General features: G+C 55.2%; 1 pseudogene; it reads right to left on the reverse strand.

The window, feature by feature from the left end:
• Positions 1-940: 940 nt before the first annotated feature.
• LOC117974247 (sodium- and chloride-dependent creatine transporter 1-like) lies at positions 941-8504 on the reverse strand (annotated as a pseudogene).
• Positions 8505-16425: the final 7921 nt, after the last annotated feature.

The following is a 16425-nucleotide window of genomic DNA, read 5'->3' on the forward strand; positions in this document are numbered from 1 at the left end:
CCTCTTGCTCAGGCCAAATCTGTTGTCCTTAACTCCTCTTTGAGCCCTGCATCATGGTCATGCACAACCCCTACTGGCTCCACCTTCAAAACTGATCCCTGATGCAAAGACTTATCCCCTCTGCTGCTATCAGCCTGGCCCAAGTGACACAAGGCACCTGTTCAGTGACAAGTTCTTGGAGTAACATTTTGAAAATTTCAGCACCCATGGCTTTACACCCACCCTTCCCCGCGGGTGTGGCTGCTCTCCAGCTCTCTCATCCTGCTCTCCCCAGGTGCCTCGGCTCCAGGGGGAAAAGGTTTTCCCTGGGCTGCTGCCTTCCCTGCTCCCTTCCCAGTCCCCATAAGGGTGCCGGCTTCAGAGGCCTCCAGAGTAGAGCCTTGCCCACCGCAGCAGCTCCAGCTGGAGGAGGTTCCCCCTACTTCCTGCACCTCGACCCCTTAGAGCAGCAGAGGCAGAAGCAGAGACCTGCTTTGGAAAATGACAGGTTTTTATTGCTATGTTTGCAGTGGCTTTTTAGCACAGTAAGAATGTCCCCGCAGGCCCACCACCCTCACCCAGCCCCAGCCCTCCAGCCTCTGTTCGGGTGTCAGAGAAGCCTTTCTTGGGGTCCCTCAGCCGTCTCGGGACTGGACGTGACAGACATACGTGGGTTAAAGCCGCTACACAGAAGACTGGAGGTGCAGGAAGTGCATCCGCCTTAAGCCTGGGCGTGGGAGCCGTGTCCAGGGTCCCTTCCTGGGGGTGTGCCCAGCCCAGGGCACAGGGTGGGAAGCCTGAGCAGGCCAGGTTAGCAGCCTAGACACCCAGGATGGAATATTGCAGCCTCTTTCCCCACAGACCTGTGGGCAAAGGGACAGCGTGGGGACAGCCCCGAGGCCCCCACCATGCACTTTTCCAATCCATTCTGGGTCTGGGGACCACAAACACACATCCACACAACAGACTCGCACATGCAACAGCTCGAAGCTTTTGTTTTGCCTCTGAAAGTTAGATCTATAAATTCACACTCCTAGGCTAGGGGCAGAGGGGTAAGGTAGGGCTCACAGGGATGGGAGTGGTAAGGAGAGGATGGTTTGGGCTCCTTCCTCTTTTTAGAAATATACAAGCAGAAATCTCATTCTCTCAAGTTTTTATAAAATGTGCAAAATACAAGCCTCCTTTGCCCAGAGGCACCATTTACATCTGGTATTCACCTTTGCTAAGAGATAGAGATCTATATACACTCTACGTGCTCACGCACGCGTGCACTCGCACCCAAGCTCACACAATTGATATTGGTGGTGATTGGTGCAGGAACCAGAAGGTTCCACTGCTGGCTGGCTCTCTAAGCTTCTATAACAGGGATGGGGAGAGGGGTATAGCCCAGCTGAAATATTTGTCTTGGTTCTGCTGCCCCTCCCTTGCCTCCCTTCTCCTCTCTCTCCTCCCTCCCGTCTCTCCCTCCTTCCCTTCCTCACATTTCCCAAGCTGCCACTGCTGCTTCTGGGGTGAGGGGTCACCCAAGGGTGTGCTACAGAGCAGAGCCTGGAGAGGTGGGCAGGGGGTGGGCGTGGCAGGGGCAGGAGGAGTGCAGCACTGTGGGTGGGGGTGGGGCACTAGGCGGGGCCTAGGACCAGCTGGGCTAGGACTGGAGGGGGAGAGGCATCTATTTTTGGTGGGTTGTGATAATTTTGGCATTTTATTAAAAATGGAAAAAGTGGTTTAAGTGAGCACTCATGGTGCTTTCTCCCCTCCTCTCCCAGGCAGACCCCAAAAGTGTCAGGGAAAGGCAGGCCCCCTGGAGGGGTGGGGTGGGGATGAAGCAGGGGCTGCTATGACTACCAGAGGTAAGCTGGTGATGTGAGCTGAGCTGTCCCATGACACTCTCCACCACGACAACCTTGCTGCTCTCGGACACTGGGGTCAGGGTGGTCAGGCCCCTGACATCTGCATCCTGAGCTCGGTACTCCAAGTGGTGGAGGCCCCAGATGGGCTGGGTCAGGTGCTGCCAGCACTGCAGGAGAGGACATGTTGAAGCCCCCAGGGTCACCTGCTCGTCCGCATGGTGACTTCCTCTGCCTCTCTCCAGCTCCCACTCCCTGCCACCCTAGTCAGGGCCACTCCTTGGCTAGGAAGCAGGATGGGTTGAATGTTCACAGCAGGGGAGGGGAGGGCAGGCCGGGAGGGAGCCTTACCTCAGCCATGGTGCCCTTGGCCCTGAGGAGGCAGCCCAGGAGGTGCAGTGGCATGCACAGCATGGAGGACAGCACGAAGGCCCAGCCCATGGCCTCACCCCACCACGGGTACACGTTGGTGTTGTTGTAGACCAGCGGCTCGTAGTACACAACGTTGAAGATGAAGATGCCCTACAGACCAGAATGCCGTGGGTAATGGGGCCCCCACCCCACCCCACCTCCCCCCCTACCCCGCCCCACCTTCCCCAGCCCTTACCATGCAGACCAGCGGGGTGAAGAAGGACCAGCACCATTTCATCCAGGGGCAAGGTCGGTACCCGATCATACAGGCAATGTCGTCCATGAAGCGGTCAGCTCCTGTGGCAAGGTGAGGCGGGAGGGCCAAGCTGGAGACCTGCCTTCCCTGCCACCATGCCCCAGTCCAGCCCTCAGCCATGACCTACCATACACCCAGGCCTCCACGACGCACTCCCAAAAGGCCTGCCAGAGCCGGGTGTTGCCGCTGGCTGAGTAGTAAACAGCTGGAAGACACACATCCTACCCTGGGGGACAGAGCCCAGTCAGGGAGGATGGCGGACGGCCACCAGAGGTCACAGGCAGACCCCCCACCCCACTCACATCAATCACCATGGAGAGATCAATGACAAAGCGGAGGGCACAACAGAGGGCCACAGAGATCTCCCTTTGGAAACAGAAGTAGTAGGAGGCTGGGAAGAGGTCGAGGAGGCCGGTGATGAAGCCCTCCACACCTACAAACTGTGGCCAGGCCAGCTCAGGCCGAGCCCCGCACCACCCTCCACCCCTTTCCTTGCCTGCAGCCCTCACTCCGCCCCTCTCCTGGCTCCCTGTCCCAGAGCCCCATGCAAATCTGGCTGTCGAGACCAAGCAGCAACAGCATGAAGAAGAACAGGGCAGCCCAGAGTGGGGCCACTGGCATCAGTGTGACAGCCTGTGGGTAGGCGATCAAGGCCAGGCCCGGCCCTGTGGGAAAGGTGCAGGCTCTAGACCTTGCAGCCGATGTCCTGCCCTGCGCGCACCCTGAGCCCTGACTGCAACACTCGCGCCCATGCCCACGCCTGCCTCTGAGGTGCTGTCAACCCTGGGTCATGCAGCAGGGGCTGGGAGGTCCTGTCTCTGTCAACATTGAAAAATCCCAGGACCTGCCCCCACAGGCCCACAATCTGACAAGTTCTGTTTGAATCCTCATCACTTTTCAGCATTTCTATTGCATGTTCTTGTACATCATGCATCTGGGTGGCAGTTGCTGCTCTGGAGGCGGGGCTGGGGGTAGGGCCCTACCTGACTCTGCCACCTTGGAGATGTGCATGCCCTGCTCTGCAGCCATGAAGCCCAGGATGGAGAAGACCACGAAGCCAGCAAAGAAGCTGGTCCCACTGTTGATGACAGCCAGGATGATGGCATCCCAGAGGGGTGGAGGGGCCAGAGTGGATGGGTTAGGCTGCTGGGCAGGGCAGGGTGGGACAGGGCACGGGTGGCAGGGCAGCAGTGCTTACTGGTAGCAGTTGTTGTTGAAGCGGTTGTAGCTGCCCAGGGCTGTGAGGGCCCCCAGGCCAACGGCATAAGAAAAGAAAATCTGGGTCCCCACATCTATCCATACCTAGAGGAGGGCCGGAGAGCACAGGCATGAGGGGCCTGCAGGGCTCCCCCACAACGCCCTGCTGCAGCCTCCCCACCTTCACCTCACCTGAGGGGACCCCAGCTTTGACCAGTCAGGCTTGAGAGAGTAAATGATGCTGTCCAGGGCGCCAGGCAGCAGCCCTCCAAGCACCAGCAGCACGACCAGGACCACGTAGGGGAATGTAGCAGTGAAGTACACGATCTTGGGGGCCAGGCTGCTCAGCGGGGGCTGCGGCACCACTTCCCTCACAAGCCTACTCCGAGCACCTCTGGTCCCCCTTGCGGGCAGGTATGTTCAGAGGTCCCCATTCTCCTCCGAGCCATGGCTCCTGCCAGAGGAAGCTAGGGGCAAGGCTGGGCCCTGGAAGCCCTGGCAAGTGCAGTGGGGAAGCTCTCTGGGCACCTCATTTGTCTGCAGGGATGCATGTCAGTGGGGAGCGGGCGAGCCTCTGGGAGCTCTCCTCAGTGGGGACAGGAGGCGTGGAGCATGTGGGGAGTGAGAGCTGTGTGAGTGTGTGGGCAGTGCACGCGTGGGAGGCCCAGGCAGGGATCAGGATATTGGATCAGGGCCAGGTCCCTCTCCTCTTCTGGAGAGAGGTCGGGGCTGAGCAGGTGGAGAGTGGAACTGGGCCAGGCAGAGGCAGGCAAGACGCGGCTGCCACACTGTCTGCCCCCTCTTCCCACATGCTGCTCTGGGGACCTTGTCCCCCAGGGAGCTGGCCATGTCCCACAGCTCTGGACATTGTCTTCTTTGTTCAGGTGACTCCCCAGCCTGACCAGGAGCCCCCAAGGGATGTGGCCAGACTCTGCTCTGTGTCCCCAAGGCAAGATAGGCAGGTAACAGATGGCCAGACCAGGTCCACCAGACTGTCACAAGAGTCAGAGACTGGCAGGAGGGCACCGGTGGGGGTGATGGGCACAGGGAAGGGACAGTGCCTGCCAGGGCCTCTCCCCACAGGAGCAAAGGCTGCTGGGCCCTGGATTTGCAGGGTGGGGAGTGTTGCTTGGCTTTCAGTACCTCCCCCTTCCTTAGGGCTAGACTCTGTCTGGTCACCTCCCATTGCCACAGGTGTGCCTGGCACAGACATCCAGCTCCCAGGGCTGAGCCACCCTCCCCGCTGCATGCCTCTAGTGGTACCTTTCCCATGGATTTGACCCCCTTTCAGACACAGAAGTAGACCAGCACCCAGCAGGCCAGCAGACAAAGGGTCACCTCCCAGTTGAGGGCCCCTGGCACCTCCAGTCCCCCAGACAGCCTCAAGACTTTGTTCCTAGGGGAGGGAGGGAGGTCCCATGAGGCCTGTGCCAGCAGAGGATGGAGCCACAGGATCCACCCCCAGGAGTCGTGGCTCCCTTCTCTCCCACAGCCCAGGGTTCAGCGGGCCCTCTTGTCCATCTGGGCTGGGCCTGGAGCCCACGAGCCCCTGGCATTTGGGAGGCCACTCCCATCCCACCCCACATGCAGCCCCAGCTCCCCCATCAGGCGGGAGTGACCAGGACAGTGATAGGCTGCCGAACCCAGGAGCAAGGCTGACCTGGCGCAGCCCCTGGGGCTGGCCCCAGGACTCTCCGAGGGCAGACAATGGCAGGCAGGGTCCAGGAGGGACTGCCAAGAAACAACCTGGTCCCCTCTCAGGGACATTCCCCTGGAGCCGGGCAACATGAGGGAGACCTGGGGGATGGGATGGGCTTGGCCCAGAGGTGCTGGACTCACTCCCAGAACTCGATGACAGGGGACCGGCGGTCAGCAAGCTGGTCACAGGTGAGGTTGGCCAGGCTGGCACTGGCACAGCCTTCATGGCGGAAGATCTCCACACAGTCGGGAGTGTTCCAGGTGTGGCCACATGTGGCCCAGGGCAGCGTGGTGGTAAAGGACTTGACCAGGTAATAGAAGCCCCAGGCCAGCACCATGATGTAGTAGGTGTTGCAGTAGAAGACGATCACCATGGAGGCATAGCCCAGGCCTGGGGCCAGGAAGTCCTTGCCATGTAGATTCTTTCCTGGCCACCTCCCCTGCCACCCCTTTATCTCCCCACCCAGGCTGGCAGTGCTCCTACCGTCTGTCCTTCTGGAGCCTTGTTTGTGGTGCTCCTGACTCCCCTGGACTCCCCCTTGTGTGAGCCCCAACACTGGGCTGACTCCCCAGCCTCTCTCCTCTCCTCCAGCTGCCCCCTAGACCCAAGGCAGAGCAAGCCCCTCTCCTCCTGTCCCCATCTGACCAAGTGCTGTTGAGTCTCCAGCCTTACACACCTGGCCCCTTCTGTGGGTCCCACTGCCACCATGGCAGTTCCAGGAGGTCCAAGCCTCCACCTGGCCACCCAGTAGCTCCAGTCTTCAGCAGCTGGTGGTGGTGGTGGTGGGGAGGGGGGGAGTTTCTAGTAGCCTGAGGTAGTGTTGGAGACAGTTGCCCCCGTACTGGGCAACCTCAGTACGTCGCTCCACCTGTCTGTGCCCCAGCGTCCTTGGGGACAGTAATAGTAGGACCTACCTAGAGAGCCAAGTGTGCTGGGCAGGTCCCATCCCCAGCCCGGCTATGCCTGGCCTGTCCTTGCCTTGTGGACCTGCCTATGCCCCCTCTAGTCCCTGCTTCCCCAAGTTCACTGTGCGGACTGAACATCTCCTCCAGGCTCCCCCCTTGAGACTGGGACGCCATCACGTGGCCCAGGCCTGGTGCTCAGGACAGGAAAAGATTTCTCAAGTGGGAGCCAGCTGGGAAAAGGGGGCAGTCCCTGAGGCTGGCCAAGGGCTGCTCACCTTTGAACAGGGGACAGACGTTCCAGACATTGATGCTGCCAGCCTTTATGAACTGGCCCAGCGAGATCTCCAAGAAGAAAATGGGGATTCCTCTGACCAGGGCTATCAGGATGCAGGGAATAAGGAACACACCTGGGGATGGAGGCACAGGGTGGACTCAGGGTGGCCCCCAGCCAGGCTGCCCTGGCCCAGCGGGCGAGCCCAGACTCCAAAGGCCTCATCACAACTTCCCACTGGGTGAGTCAGTGTAGGGGTGGCCACTGACTCGGGCCCCACGTAGGGTCTTCAGGGGCTGGGTTCAGTGTGTTGAAGAGGTGCTACGGTAGCCCCTGGGCCATTGAAGCCCTATTCCCTGGGTGGCAGAGAGGCGCTAGGCCCACAGGGCTTCCACCCCCACGGTCACTTGGGGTGATGGCCATGGAGGACACGCACGCTCAGACACGCAGCCTGTCCCTAGTGCCGCAATTCCCTGTTTCAGGCAGCACAGTGAGGGCACGTGCGTATGTGCATGTGCGCCAAGGCTGGGTGATCAGGCCTGAGGGGCTCATCCAAAGGCAGGGAGCGCGACTGTCCTGCACTTGGATGCTTGCCTGCAAGTGTGAGGTCCAAGGCAGAGGGCGGGTGGGTCACAGTCCCCTGCTGGTGGGATGGCCACATGCAAGGACAGAGGGATACAGGTGTGGGAAGAGGGGCCAGGCCGGCCTTAGCAAGCCCAGGGAGTCAGGCTCTACAGGAGATAGGCAGGGCATGACACAGGCCCTGCCCAGCAGGCTGGGGTGGGGGTGGCAAAAGGGCAGGGAGAGCTGGGTGCCACTACCCCCTTCTCCTCTCTGGGCCTCCTACCCTTGCCCTGGCTGGGCTCGCTCCACTACTCAGAGGCCGAGCTTGGCTGCAACTTGCCTGACTCCAGGTCCCAGCATCCTTCTCCTAACCTTGGGCAAAGGCCTTTGCTCTGGACCTGTTTCCCACCCATCACCGGGTCACTTCGGCTTCCAGAAACCCCAATGCTGTTTTGTAGTCACAGGACACACACGTGCCCATCGCTCTTGCTAAGCTGGGCCCGGGCAGGCAGGCGGGTATGGGACGTGCATGCAGTGTGTCCAGTGGCGGCACCAGGCGGGCCAGGCCGCAGGATTCCCAAGCCTGGCTCAGGTACCCAGTGTTCCAGGCCCGGGCCAGAGGGGAGGGGCAGGAGGGCCGAGAGGGGAGGGGAGGGCAGGGAGAGGGACAGAGTGGCCCATTGTGTGTGTGTGTGTGTGTGTGTTCCTGTGTGTGCACACGTGGGGGGCCCACACAATGTGCCGCTTGTGTGCCCAACCCACAGGGGCAGCCAGGGCTCCTTACCTCGAGGAGACCCCAAGGCGCAGGCCTGCTTTCCCACCTCGGCGGCCAATCGCTCCTTCCAGCCCAGGAGTCTGGGGGGAGCCTCGCGGGCATCGCCGGCCCCTGCCCCTCACCCTGCCAGGCACATGACTGCGAGAGGGGTGAAGGCGCCCGGCCCAGCCACCGAGCAGCAGCGGTGGACCAGGGGCGGCCCCAACCCCGCGTGCCCAGGGGCCAACCGCTGCCCGGACTTCACTCCTCCGCGGCGGCTCCGGGGGTTGGGGGTCGGGCGTCGGGGGCTGGCAGCCTGCTGGTGGAGGGGGCCGCGGGGGGTGGGGGAGCTCACCTCCGCCATTCTTGTAGCACAGGTAGGGGAAGCGCCACACGTTGCCCAGGCCCACCGCGAAGCCCACGCACGACATGATGAAGTCCATCTGGCGCGTCCAGGTCTATCTTGCACTGCGGCACAGCCAGGCCGCCGCCGGTTGTCCCCAGGCCCGCGGGGCCATCACCCTTGGCCGGGGCCCCGTCGGGCCCGGGCGCGATGAGGGGGCCCTTCTTCTGGTCGCCGGACACGCTATAGATGCCGTTCTCGGTGCTCTTCTTCGCCATAGCCCCAGCGGGCCTCACGGCCGGGCTGGGGTCGCGGCACCCTGCGGGGGGCTGCGGTCAGGCGCGGGGCACCAGCGGCACCAGGGAGGGCCCCGAGGGCGCGGGCCGGCCGGGGGCCGGGGGGTGGCCGGGCTGGGGGACGGGGCGGAGGGCGGGCGGCGGGGTGCGGGGCACAGGCGGTGCAGTCAGAAGCAGTCCACGAAGCACTTGAAAGTGAGCCTGAAGAATCTCCTGTGTGTCAGGGGCCCGGGGGCGCGCGGGCATCGGCGGGGCCCAGCCGGGCGTCGGCGGCAGCAGTTCCGGAGGCTCTTGCCCGCGGCTCGGGCGGTGGCGGCTGCCACGGCTCCTCGCCCGACCCGAGGCTCAGCCTAGCGGGGCGCTGGCGATATCGGCGCCCGCAGTCTGCAAGCAGCTGCTGGAGCAGGGGCATGTGGCCCGCGGCGGCTGCCCGGCTCACCCGAGACTCCGGTGGCGGCGGCGGCGGCTCAGGCGCGCCTCGCCCTCTCCTTCCGGGCGGCGGCGGCTGCAGCCGCTCTCAGGGCCGCGGCGGGCTCAGCGACTCGCCACCGCGTTCCAACTGTCCCTCTCTTCCCGGTTCCCGGCCGGCAGCCGCTTAAAAACCGACTCCGGGGTGATGTCACTATCGCCCCACCCCTACGGCTGGCCGGCCCCCCTCTCCCTCCTGCCCTCCTCGTCACAGTCCACTCACCCCGTCCATGCCCTCCTCCCGGGGAGGAGACGCCGCTCCAGCGGGAGGCAGGATGGTTGCTACCTGGGGCGGCCGCCAGCTCCTCCCGCAGGGCTCCAGGCCTCCCCTCGCCTCAGGGTCGCCCGCTCCTAGTGTGGCCCAGGCTTCCCGGCCTGCCCCTCCCAGCCCTAGGAAGACGTCGCCCGGGCCCCCTCAGTCCTCCGCCTCCCCTTCTCTCCCTTTCTCCCCGCTCCTGGCAGGCTGCAGCCGTCTCCTCCCGGTGTTCGCTCCTTCCTTGAGCTCTGTCCACCGCTGCCCACTGGGGGCTAGAGCTTCCCGGCTACCCTGGAAGCTGGAGGCTGGGACCAGCTCTTCAGGTGACAGGCCTCTGTGTCTCCACAGTGGCCAGATGGGAGCCTGCCTGACTGATGAGCAAGGCTCCACTTTGTCACCAAGGCAGAGAAGGGGCCCGGGTAAATGACCCCGGTGGCCCCCAACCCTGCCTGGCATGAGAGTGGGTAGGGGCTTCGGACTTGAGGGGACTGGAGCGGGAATAAGGCAAGGCTGCCCCCTGGTGCCTGGCGGGTGCACAGACCCTTCCCCAAAGGCCTCAGGCCTGAGGTCCTGGCTGCCCGCCCCCCACCCACCCCGTGTTCCTCTCCCCAGGACCCCCCAGGCCTACCTAGCAAGAGCCAGCTTGTTGGGCTGCCTCTCTGCCACCAGCTGAGCAGCTTGGTTAGAATTTTCTAGGGCAAGAGTAGCCTGGGGGTGGGGTGGGGAAGGAAGTGGTCATTCTCCTGGCCTGGGAGGTAAAGTGTGCCCCCCTCAACTTCAAGCTCCCTGATCTGATCGTGGACACTGCAGTCCCCAGATGGCTCATCCAGTTAAGCTAAGCCCTCGGCCATCCCTCCAGCTTTAGGAAGTAAAGCAGTTCTGGCCCAAGCCAGACTGAGCCTCCTGGGTGAGGGAGGGGCAGTGTCCCTACCCAGGCTTGGAGGAGGAGCCCCAAGGGGTGTGTGTGGTTGGGGGAGACAGGCGGTGTCACCTGTGCTTAGACCAGGGGCGGTGGGTGGGTACCCTTGAGGTGGCAAGGTCACACTGCTCATCAGAAGTTTCTCACTAGGGTCTTCTCTGGCCCAGCCTTTGACTGAAGCTGGTCTGGAGACAGGGGCGTTAGAGAAGTGACTCATAGATGGCCTAAAGAAGCGGGGCCACTCAAGGACCCAGGACAGAGGGAAGATGGCCAACCCAGCTGGACCGCAGGCAAACCCCATGGCCTTTGAGAGAAGAGAGAAGAGGACCCGGTGAAGTAGGCTCTGAGGGCCTCAGCCCAGCAGGAGCGCAGGGTGGGCGCAGATGTCATCGAAGGGAGGACAGTGACCTGGGGGAGGGCTGCTTTGAGGGAGAGTGCAGGCCACCGCCAGAGAGCTCTGGGAGCCGAGGGCAGGGAAGACTTTCAGATGTTGCTTGTCCAAGGGGTGGGGGTGGAAGGGAGAGAGAGCAGAGGCTCGAGAGGGATGTAGGAGAGCTGATGGCACTTTGGGGACAGCCTCAGGGCTGCAATTGAGGTGGGCTCCCTCCCTCATGCAGGCTTTTCCTCCAGGAGCTGCACCAGGAACTCACAGAGGATCAGGGAGAATTCTGAGAACATGCTACTGTGGTTCTGCCTAGAGAGGAAGGATAAATGATGACAAGTACATCTCTGAGTAACGTATGGGCACTTGTTCATGAAAACTGTTTTTCTGAAAGCTTGTGAAGGTCTTGAAATACTCGCTATCAGTTGAGGACAAACATTTACACCCTCCTTCCACAGGGAGTTCAAGCAGGCTGGATGGGTCCATCTATGGATGATCTTCCCCAGCCCCTTCCTCTTCCCAGCTCATCCCTGGCTCTCTGTGTGAACAGTTCTCATCAGTGGAACGTGGTTGATGAAGTGAGGTCTTCAATTTTCTCATCTACTGTGTGGTCATGTTATTTTCCTCATCTGAGGCTTAAAAACTCACCTGCATGCAACATATGACAGCTTAAAATCTCTTGTGAACAAAACAGTAACAAAGACACCCACCAGCGTTGAGCATCCCGTGTTGATGACAGCGACCACCAGGGGTCAAAGTCCTCTTCACAATCCTGTGTCAGAGCATCACTTGACTGATTTCATTAGCAACTTCCCAGGAGAATCAGCTTACAAAATACTTGTCCCATTTTCCATGCAGATGTAACCCATCTATTTTACTGAAGAAATGGGAAGAGCTGAATGCTGAATACACTGAATGTCTGCAGGTGCAAGTTTGTGACTTTATCACTTTCTAATTTCTGATCTGTGTGGACCACTCTACAGATTTTTCTCACTGGTGTGACCAGCCTTCTGGATGTCAAATATAATAGACTTTCAATAATATAAAAGTCAACGCAAGCTCCTCATGGTTTCAGTGCTCAGTGATGACTCTAAACTTACACAATGTGTTTCTTTATTAGTTTTGTTTTCTGGTATCTCTACTCGGCATCTTCACCACACCCATTTTATGTTTCTTATACAGGTAATTGATAATTTTAAAATGTATTGGTGCTTACTTTAATTAAATAAGCAGACAATATCTTAGAATTTAAAAAAAATGTGCAGTAAAAGGAAATGCAATAAATTTTAATGTAAGGAAACCAGCAGCTGAAAGCAAGGGAAATCTCTTCTGCTGCATAGGAGGGTATGGAGACCTCATAATACGATGATTTTCTGCAGTTTAATCATTATTGCCACACAAGTGACAGCATCCTCTCTCTTTATATCAGCACATTCCCTAACGTACAATAAAGACTGAGCACAGATACCGTCAACCAGACTGACCAGCACCTCTCACCGAGTGCCTGAGCTGATAGTGATAGATATCACATTTGTCTAACAAAATCATTACACCCTGTAAGGATACCCACCAGTCATAAGGAGACAATTTAAAAAATTTAGTCAAAGCCCAAACCTGATAGGTAGTCATTTATACTTAGAAGAATTAACTCTTATCTTCACATGTATTTTTCTTAATCATAGAGAAGCTACTAGAGTCACTGTCCAAGTTACTGAATATCTTATTCCTAGAATGAGACACTGCACAATGTGTTCTGACACGAGGGGTTGTAGATATAGTTAAGGGACAGGAGATGTGATCACAGGAGCAAGAGTCTGTGATCCAGCAGTTCTTTCTCCCTCACAGTTGACCAGAAACAAGGCCCCAGCAGAACAATGGAAACATTGACTTAGGTCTCCACAGTCTGATGTGAGATAAACAGCAGGTAGTTTATGCTTCCATTTTATAGTAGGAAATTTAATAAAGAAGGGCCATTTTGGGGATAATACTATTCTCTAGGATGCTTAAATGCCCCCAGACAGAGAGCACTACAGTGTCCCATGGCCAGGAGCTACAATACCTGGGTCTAGAAAGCAGTGGACAGAAATATCGGTTTCTCTTGCCACATGTATGATGAAAATTTGAAGAATGTTTCTTTCCTTCTCCATAATCATAGGCTGCGATGGACTGGAGGTCCTGGTACATAAGAATAAATGTGTCTCCAGTAGGAACAAAATTAGTCCCATAAAATAATTGTGCTGCCGTGGTTCTCATACTGTTGGAACAGCTGACCAAGAAAGTGTTGTAACAGCTGCAGTGTTTATTGATTCCTATCATATTTGGGGCTACATTCGCAGCTACCAAGGGAAAGAGAGAGAAGTAATTCTGGCCTAGATAGAGTCTATAGATTATTTTTTCTTTCCTTCAAACTGAGGTTTAAAAAAATCACATCAACTAAAATGCAGATGATGATCAAATGATCAAGGACAACAGCCATTAAATGTTTCAGGTGTGTTTTAACCCAAAGTCGCACAACATGTGAGAACATGAGCTCTGGAGTTGGGAGAATCTCTGAGGAGAATCTAGAAGGTGGGTGGGAGGAAACAGTGATTCACGTCTAAGGAAATTGCAGGGCTACCTCCTGTAGGGGAAAGGAAAGCCTGAGCCTCTCCTACAGTGTGCTGTCTAAAAATTTTTGGCTGACTTATTGTATTCTTCAACACCAATTTTTTTTAGTTCTCTTTTAAATTTTTTTATCTCTTAAAATTCTCACAGTGTTCTTGCATGCTGCCACTAGCTTATTAAACAAGATTGTAATATTTAAATTTTCTGCCAAGAAATCCATATGCTTTTATATTCATTGATGCCAGTTTCTGGACCTTTATGTTGTCCCTCTGTTTGGACCATATTTCCCCATTTCTTCATTTTCCTTGATGGTCTTTGCTGCCATCTACTCATCAAAAAAAACAGCTCTTTGTTCATCATAACAAAGAGCCATACTCTTCCAAGCCTAGGCCCTTAGAGAAAACCCTCACCAATCACCCCATCAGTGATTGTGGATCTCTCAAAAACTTCATAATAACTTCATAATATTCAAACTTCTGTCTTTGTTCTTAGTGGCCCCCAGGTTTTAGAGCATGTTGGGTTGTGGCAGGACTCCTAAGTAGGGGAGGTAGAAACTATTTACTCAAGCAGCCTCTTGAACAGGTACACCATTCAATACAGTTTTATTATTGAGGTATGATTCATCAGAATAATGTCAGTTCAAGCGCCTCTCAACCAGTTGTCTAGCATTGAAATGTTATAATTTATTATTTGGATCTCTCTGTCCTTTATCTTTTGAATCTTAGGTAAAATTGCAAACTGGTATAAAACTGCCTATTTGGCAAATGATCTGCTGCAGAATTTTCATCTTCTATGTATCTCTGTTTGCACTTAAATCCAAGTATATATTAGGCATGTATCTAGAATGTAGAAATAAATCTTAAAATTCCTTCATTTTTAAAAACATTATGGGGTTTCCAGAAGATGGGAGAACCTTCTTTATTTATAAAATACCTGATTCCACATTTTCCAATAGTTTCCTCTTTATCAATCTCCTCTCACATTATACTATATTAAGCAAGGAGAAATTAAAACACACCATCCGCACTTTGCATAGAAATCCCCTCAATCCCCTCAGCTTTTCTTTTTTTTTTTTGACGGAGTTTCACTGTTGTTACCTGGGCCTTGGCCTCCCAAATTGCTGGGATTACAGGCATGAGCCACTGCATTGGGAAGCTCGAACTGGGCAGAGCCCACCTCAGCTCAGCAAGGCCTACTCTCTCTACAGACTCCAGCTCTGTGGGCAGGTCATAGCTGAACAAAAGGCAGCAGAAACTTCTGCAGACTTAAACGTCCCTGTCCAACAACTCTGAACAGAGCAGTGGTTCTGCCAGCATGGCATTTGAGCTCTGAAAATGGACAGACTGCCTCCTCAAGTGGGTCCCTGACCCCCGTGTAGCCTAACTGGGAAACACCTCCCAGTAGGGGCCAACAGACACCTCATACAGGCGGGTGCCCCTCTGGGACAAAGCTCCCAGAGGAAGGATCAGGCAACAATATTTGCTGTTCTGCAATATTTGCTGTTCTGCAGCCTCTGCTGGTGATACCCAGGCAAACAGGGTCTGGAGTGGACCTCCAGCAAACTCCAACAGTCCTGCAGCTGAGGGACCTGACTCTTAGAAGGAAAATGAACAAATACAAAGGAATAGCATGGCCAGGCACAGTGGCTCATGCCTGTAATCCCAGCACTTTGGGAGGCCGACGCAGGCAGATCACAAGGTCAGGAGATCGAGACCATCCTGGCTAACACAGTGAAACCCCATCTCTACTAAAAATACAAAAAACAATTAGCCGGGCGTGGTGGCGGGTGCCTGTAGTCCCAGCTACTCGGGAAGCTGAGGCAGGAGAATGGCATGAACCCAGGAAGCGGAGCTTGCAGTGAGCCGAGATCGTGCCACTGCACTCCAGCCTGGGCAAGAGCAAGACTCTGTCTCAAAAAAAAAAAAAAAAAAAAAGAAAGGAATAGCATCAACATCAACAAAAAGGACATCCATACCAAAACCCCATCTGTAGGTCACCATCATCAAAGACAAAGCTTAGATAAAACCACAAAGATGGGGAGAAACCAGAGCAGAAATGCTGAAAATTCTAAAAAACAGAGCATCTCTTCTCCTCCAAAGGATCACAGCTCCTCACCAGCAACAGAACAAAGCTGGATGGGAATGACTTTGACGAGTTGATAGAAGTAGGCTTCAGAAGGTCAGTAATAACAAATTTCTCCAAGCTAAAGGAGCATGTTCTAATCCATCACTAGCAAGCTAAAACCTTGAAAAAAGGTTAGATGAATGGCTAACTATAATAAACAGTGTAGAGAAGACTTTAAATGACCTGAGGGAGCTGAAAACTATGGCACAATAATTTTGTGATGCATGCATGAGCTTCAACAGCTGATTTGATCAAGTGGAAGAAAGGATATCAGTGATTGAAGATCAAATTAATGAAATAAAAATAGAAGACAAGTTTAGACAAAAAAAGAGTAAGAAGAACGAACAAAGCCTCCAAGGAATATGGGACTATGTGAAAAGAAAAATCTAAGTTTGATTGGTATACCTGAAAGTGATAGGGAGAATGGAACCAAGTTGGAAAACACTCTTCATGATAGTATCCAGGAGAACCTCTGCAACCTAGCAGGGAAAGTAAACATTCAAATTCCGGAAATACAGAGAACACCACAAAGATACTCGCTGAGAAGAGCAACCCTAAGACACATAATTGTCAGATTCACCAAGGTTGAAATGAAGGAGAAAGTTTTAAGGGCAACCAGAGTTGTGCCATGGCACAGTGTTGTGCCATGTCCTTTCTCTGTTGTCTTGCCTGTTTATTTATGTCAGATGTGCCACCTATATGTAATAAGGTCAGAATTCTGCCTCCAGTAACACATCAAAGGTGACCTTTGATTGTACTTTTGGTTTATGCTCCAAAATATTGATTATAAATTTCATCACCGTCATATTTTATGTCAAAATAAATCTGCATAATCTGAATGTCAATACATTTTGGAATCTACTAAATAACTGAAATTGCAAGAAATATTACCCACTCCAAAAACTGGAGAGATGGGCATGTCCAGAATTGCAGTTAGCACTTGCTTAACTGGTGCAGAAACTGCAGAAGCTGCAGAAGCCACAAGCTGTTGAGGGCACTTACATGGTAACCACTATAGACGTCTGAAAGACAAATGTGGACTCGGTAAATGTGACCATTCCAGAGGGTCTTATACTTCTAAGGTTTCTGGACTTTCTCTCCAGAAACCTCCAGATTCTAAAATATACAATCCAAATAAATTTCCTGTGGG

This window comes from Pan paniscus, chromosome 18 (assembly GCF_029289425.2).
Source record: "Pan paniscus chromosome 18, NHGRI_mPanPan1-v2.0_pri, whole genome shotgun sequence".
NCBI lineage: Eukaryota > Metazoa > Chordata > Mammalia > Primates > Hominidae > Pan > Pan paniscus.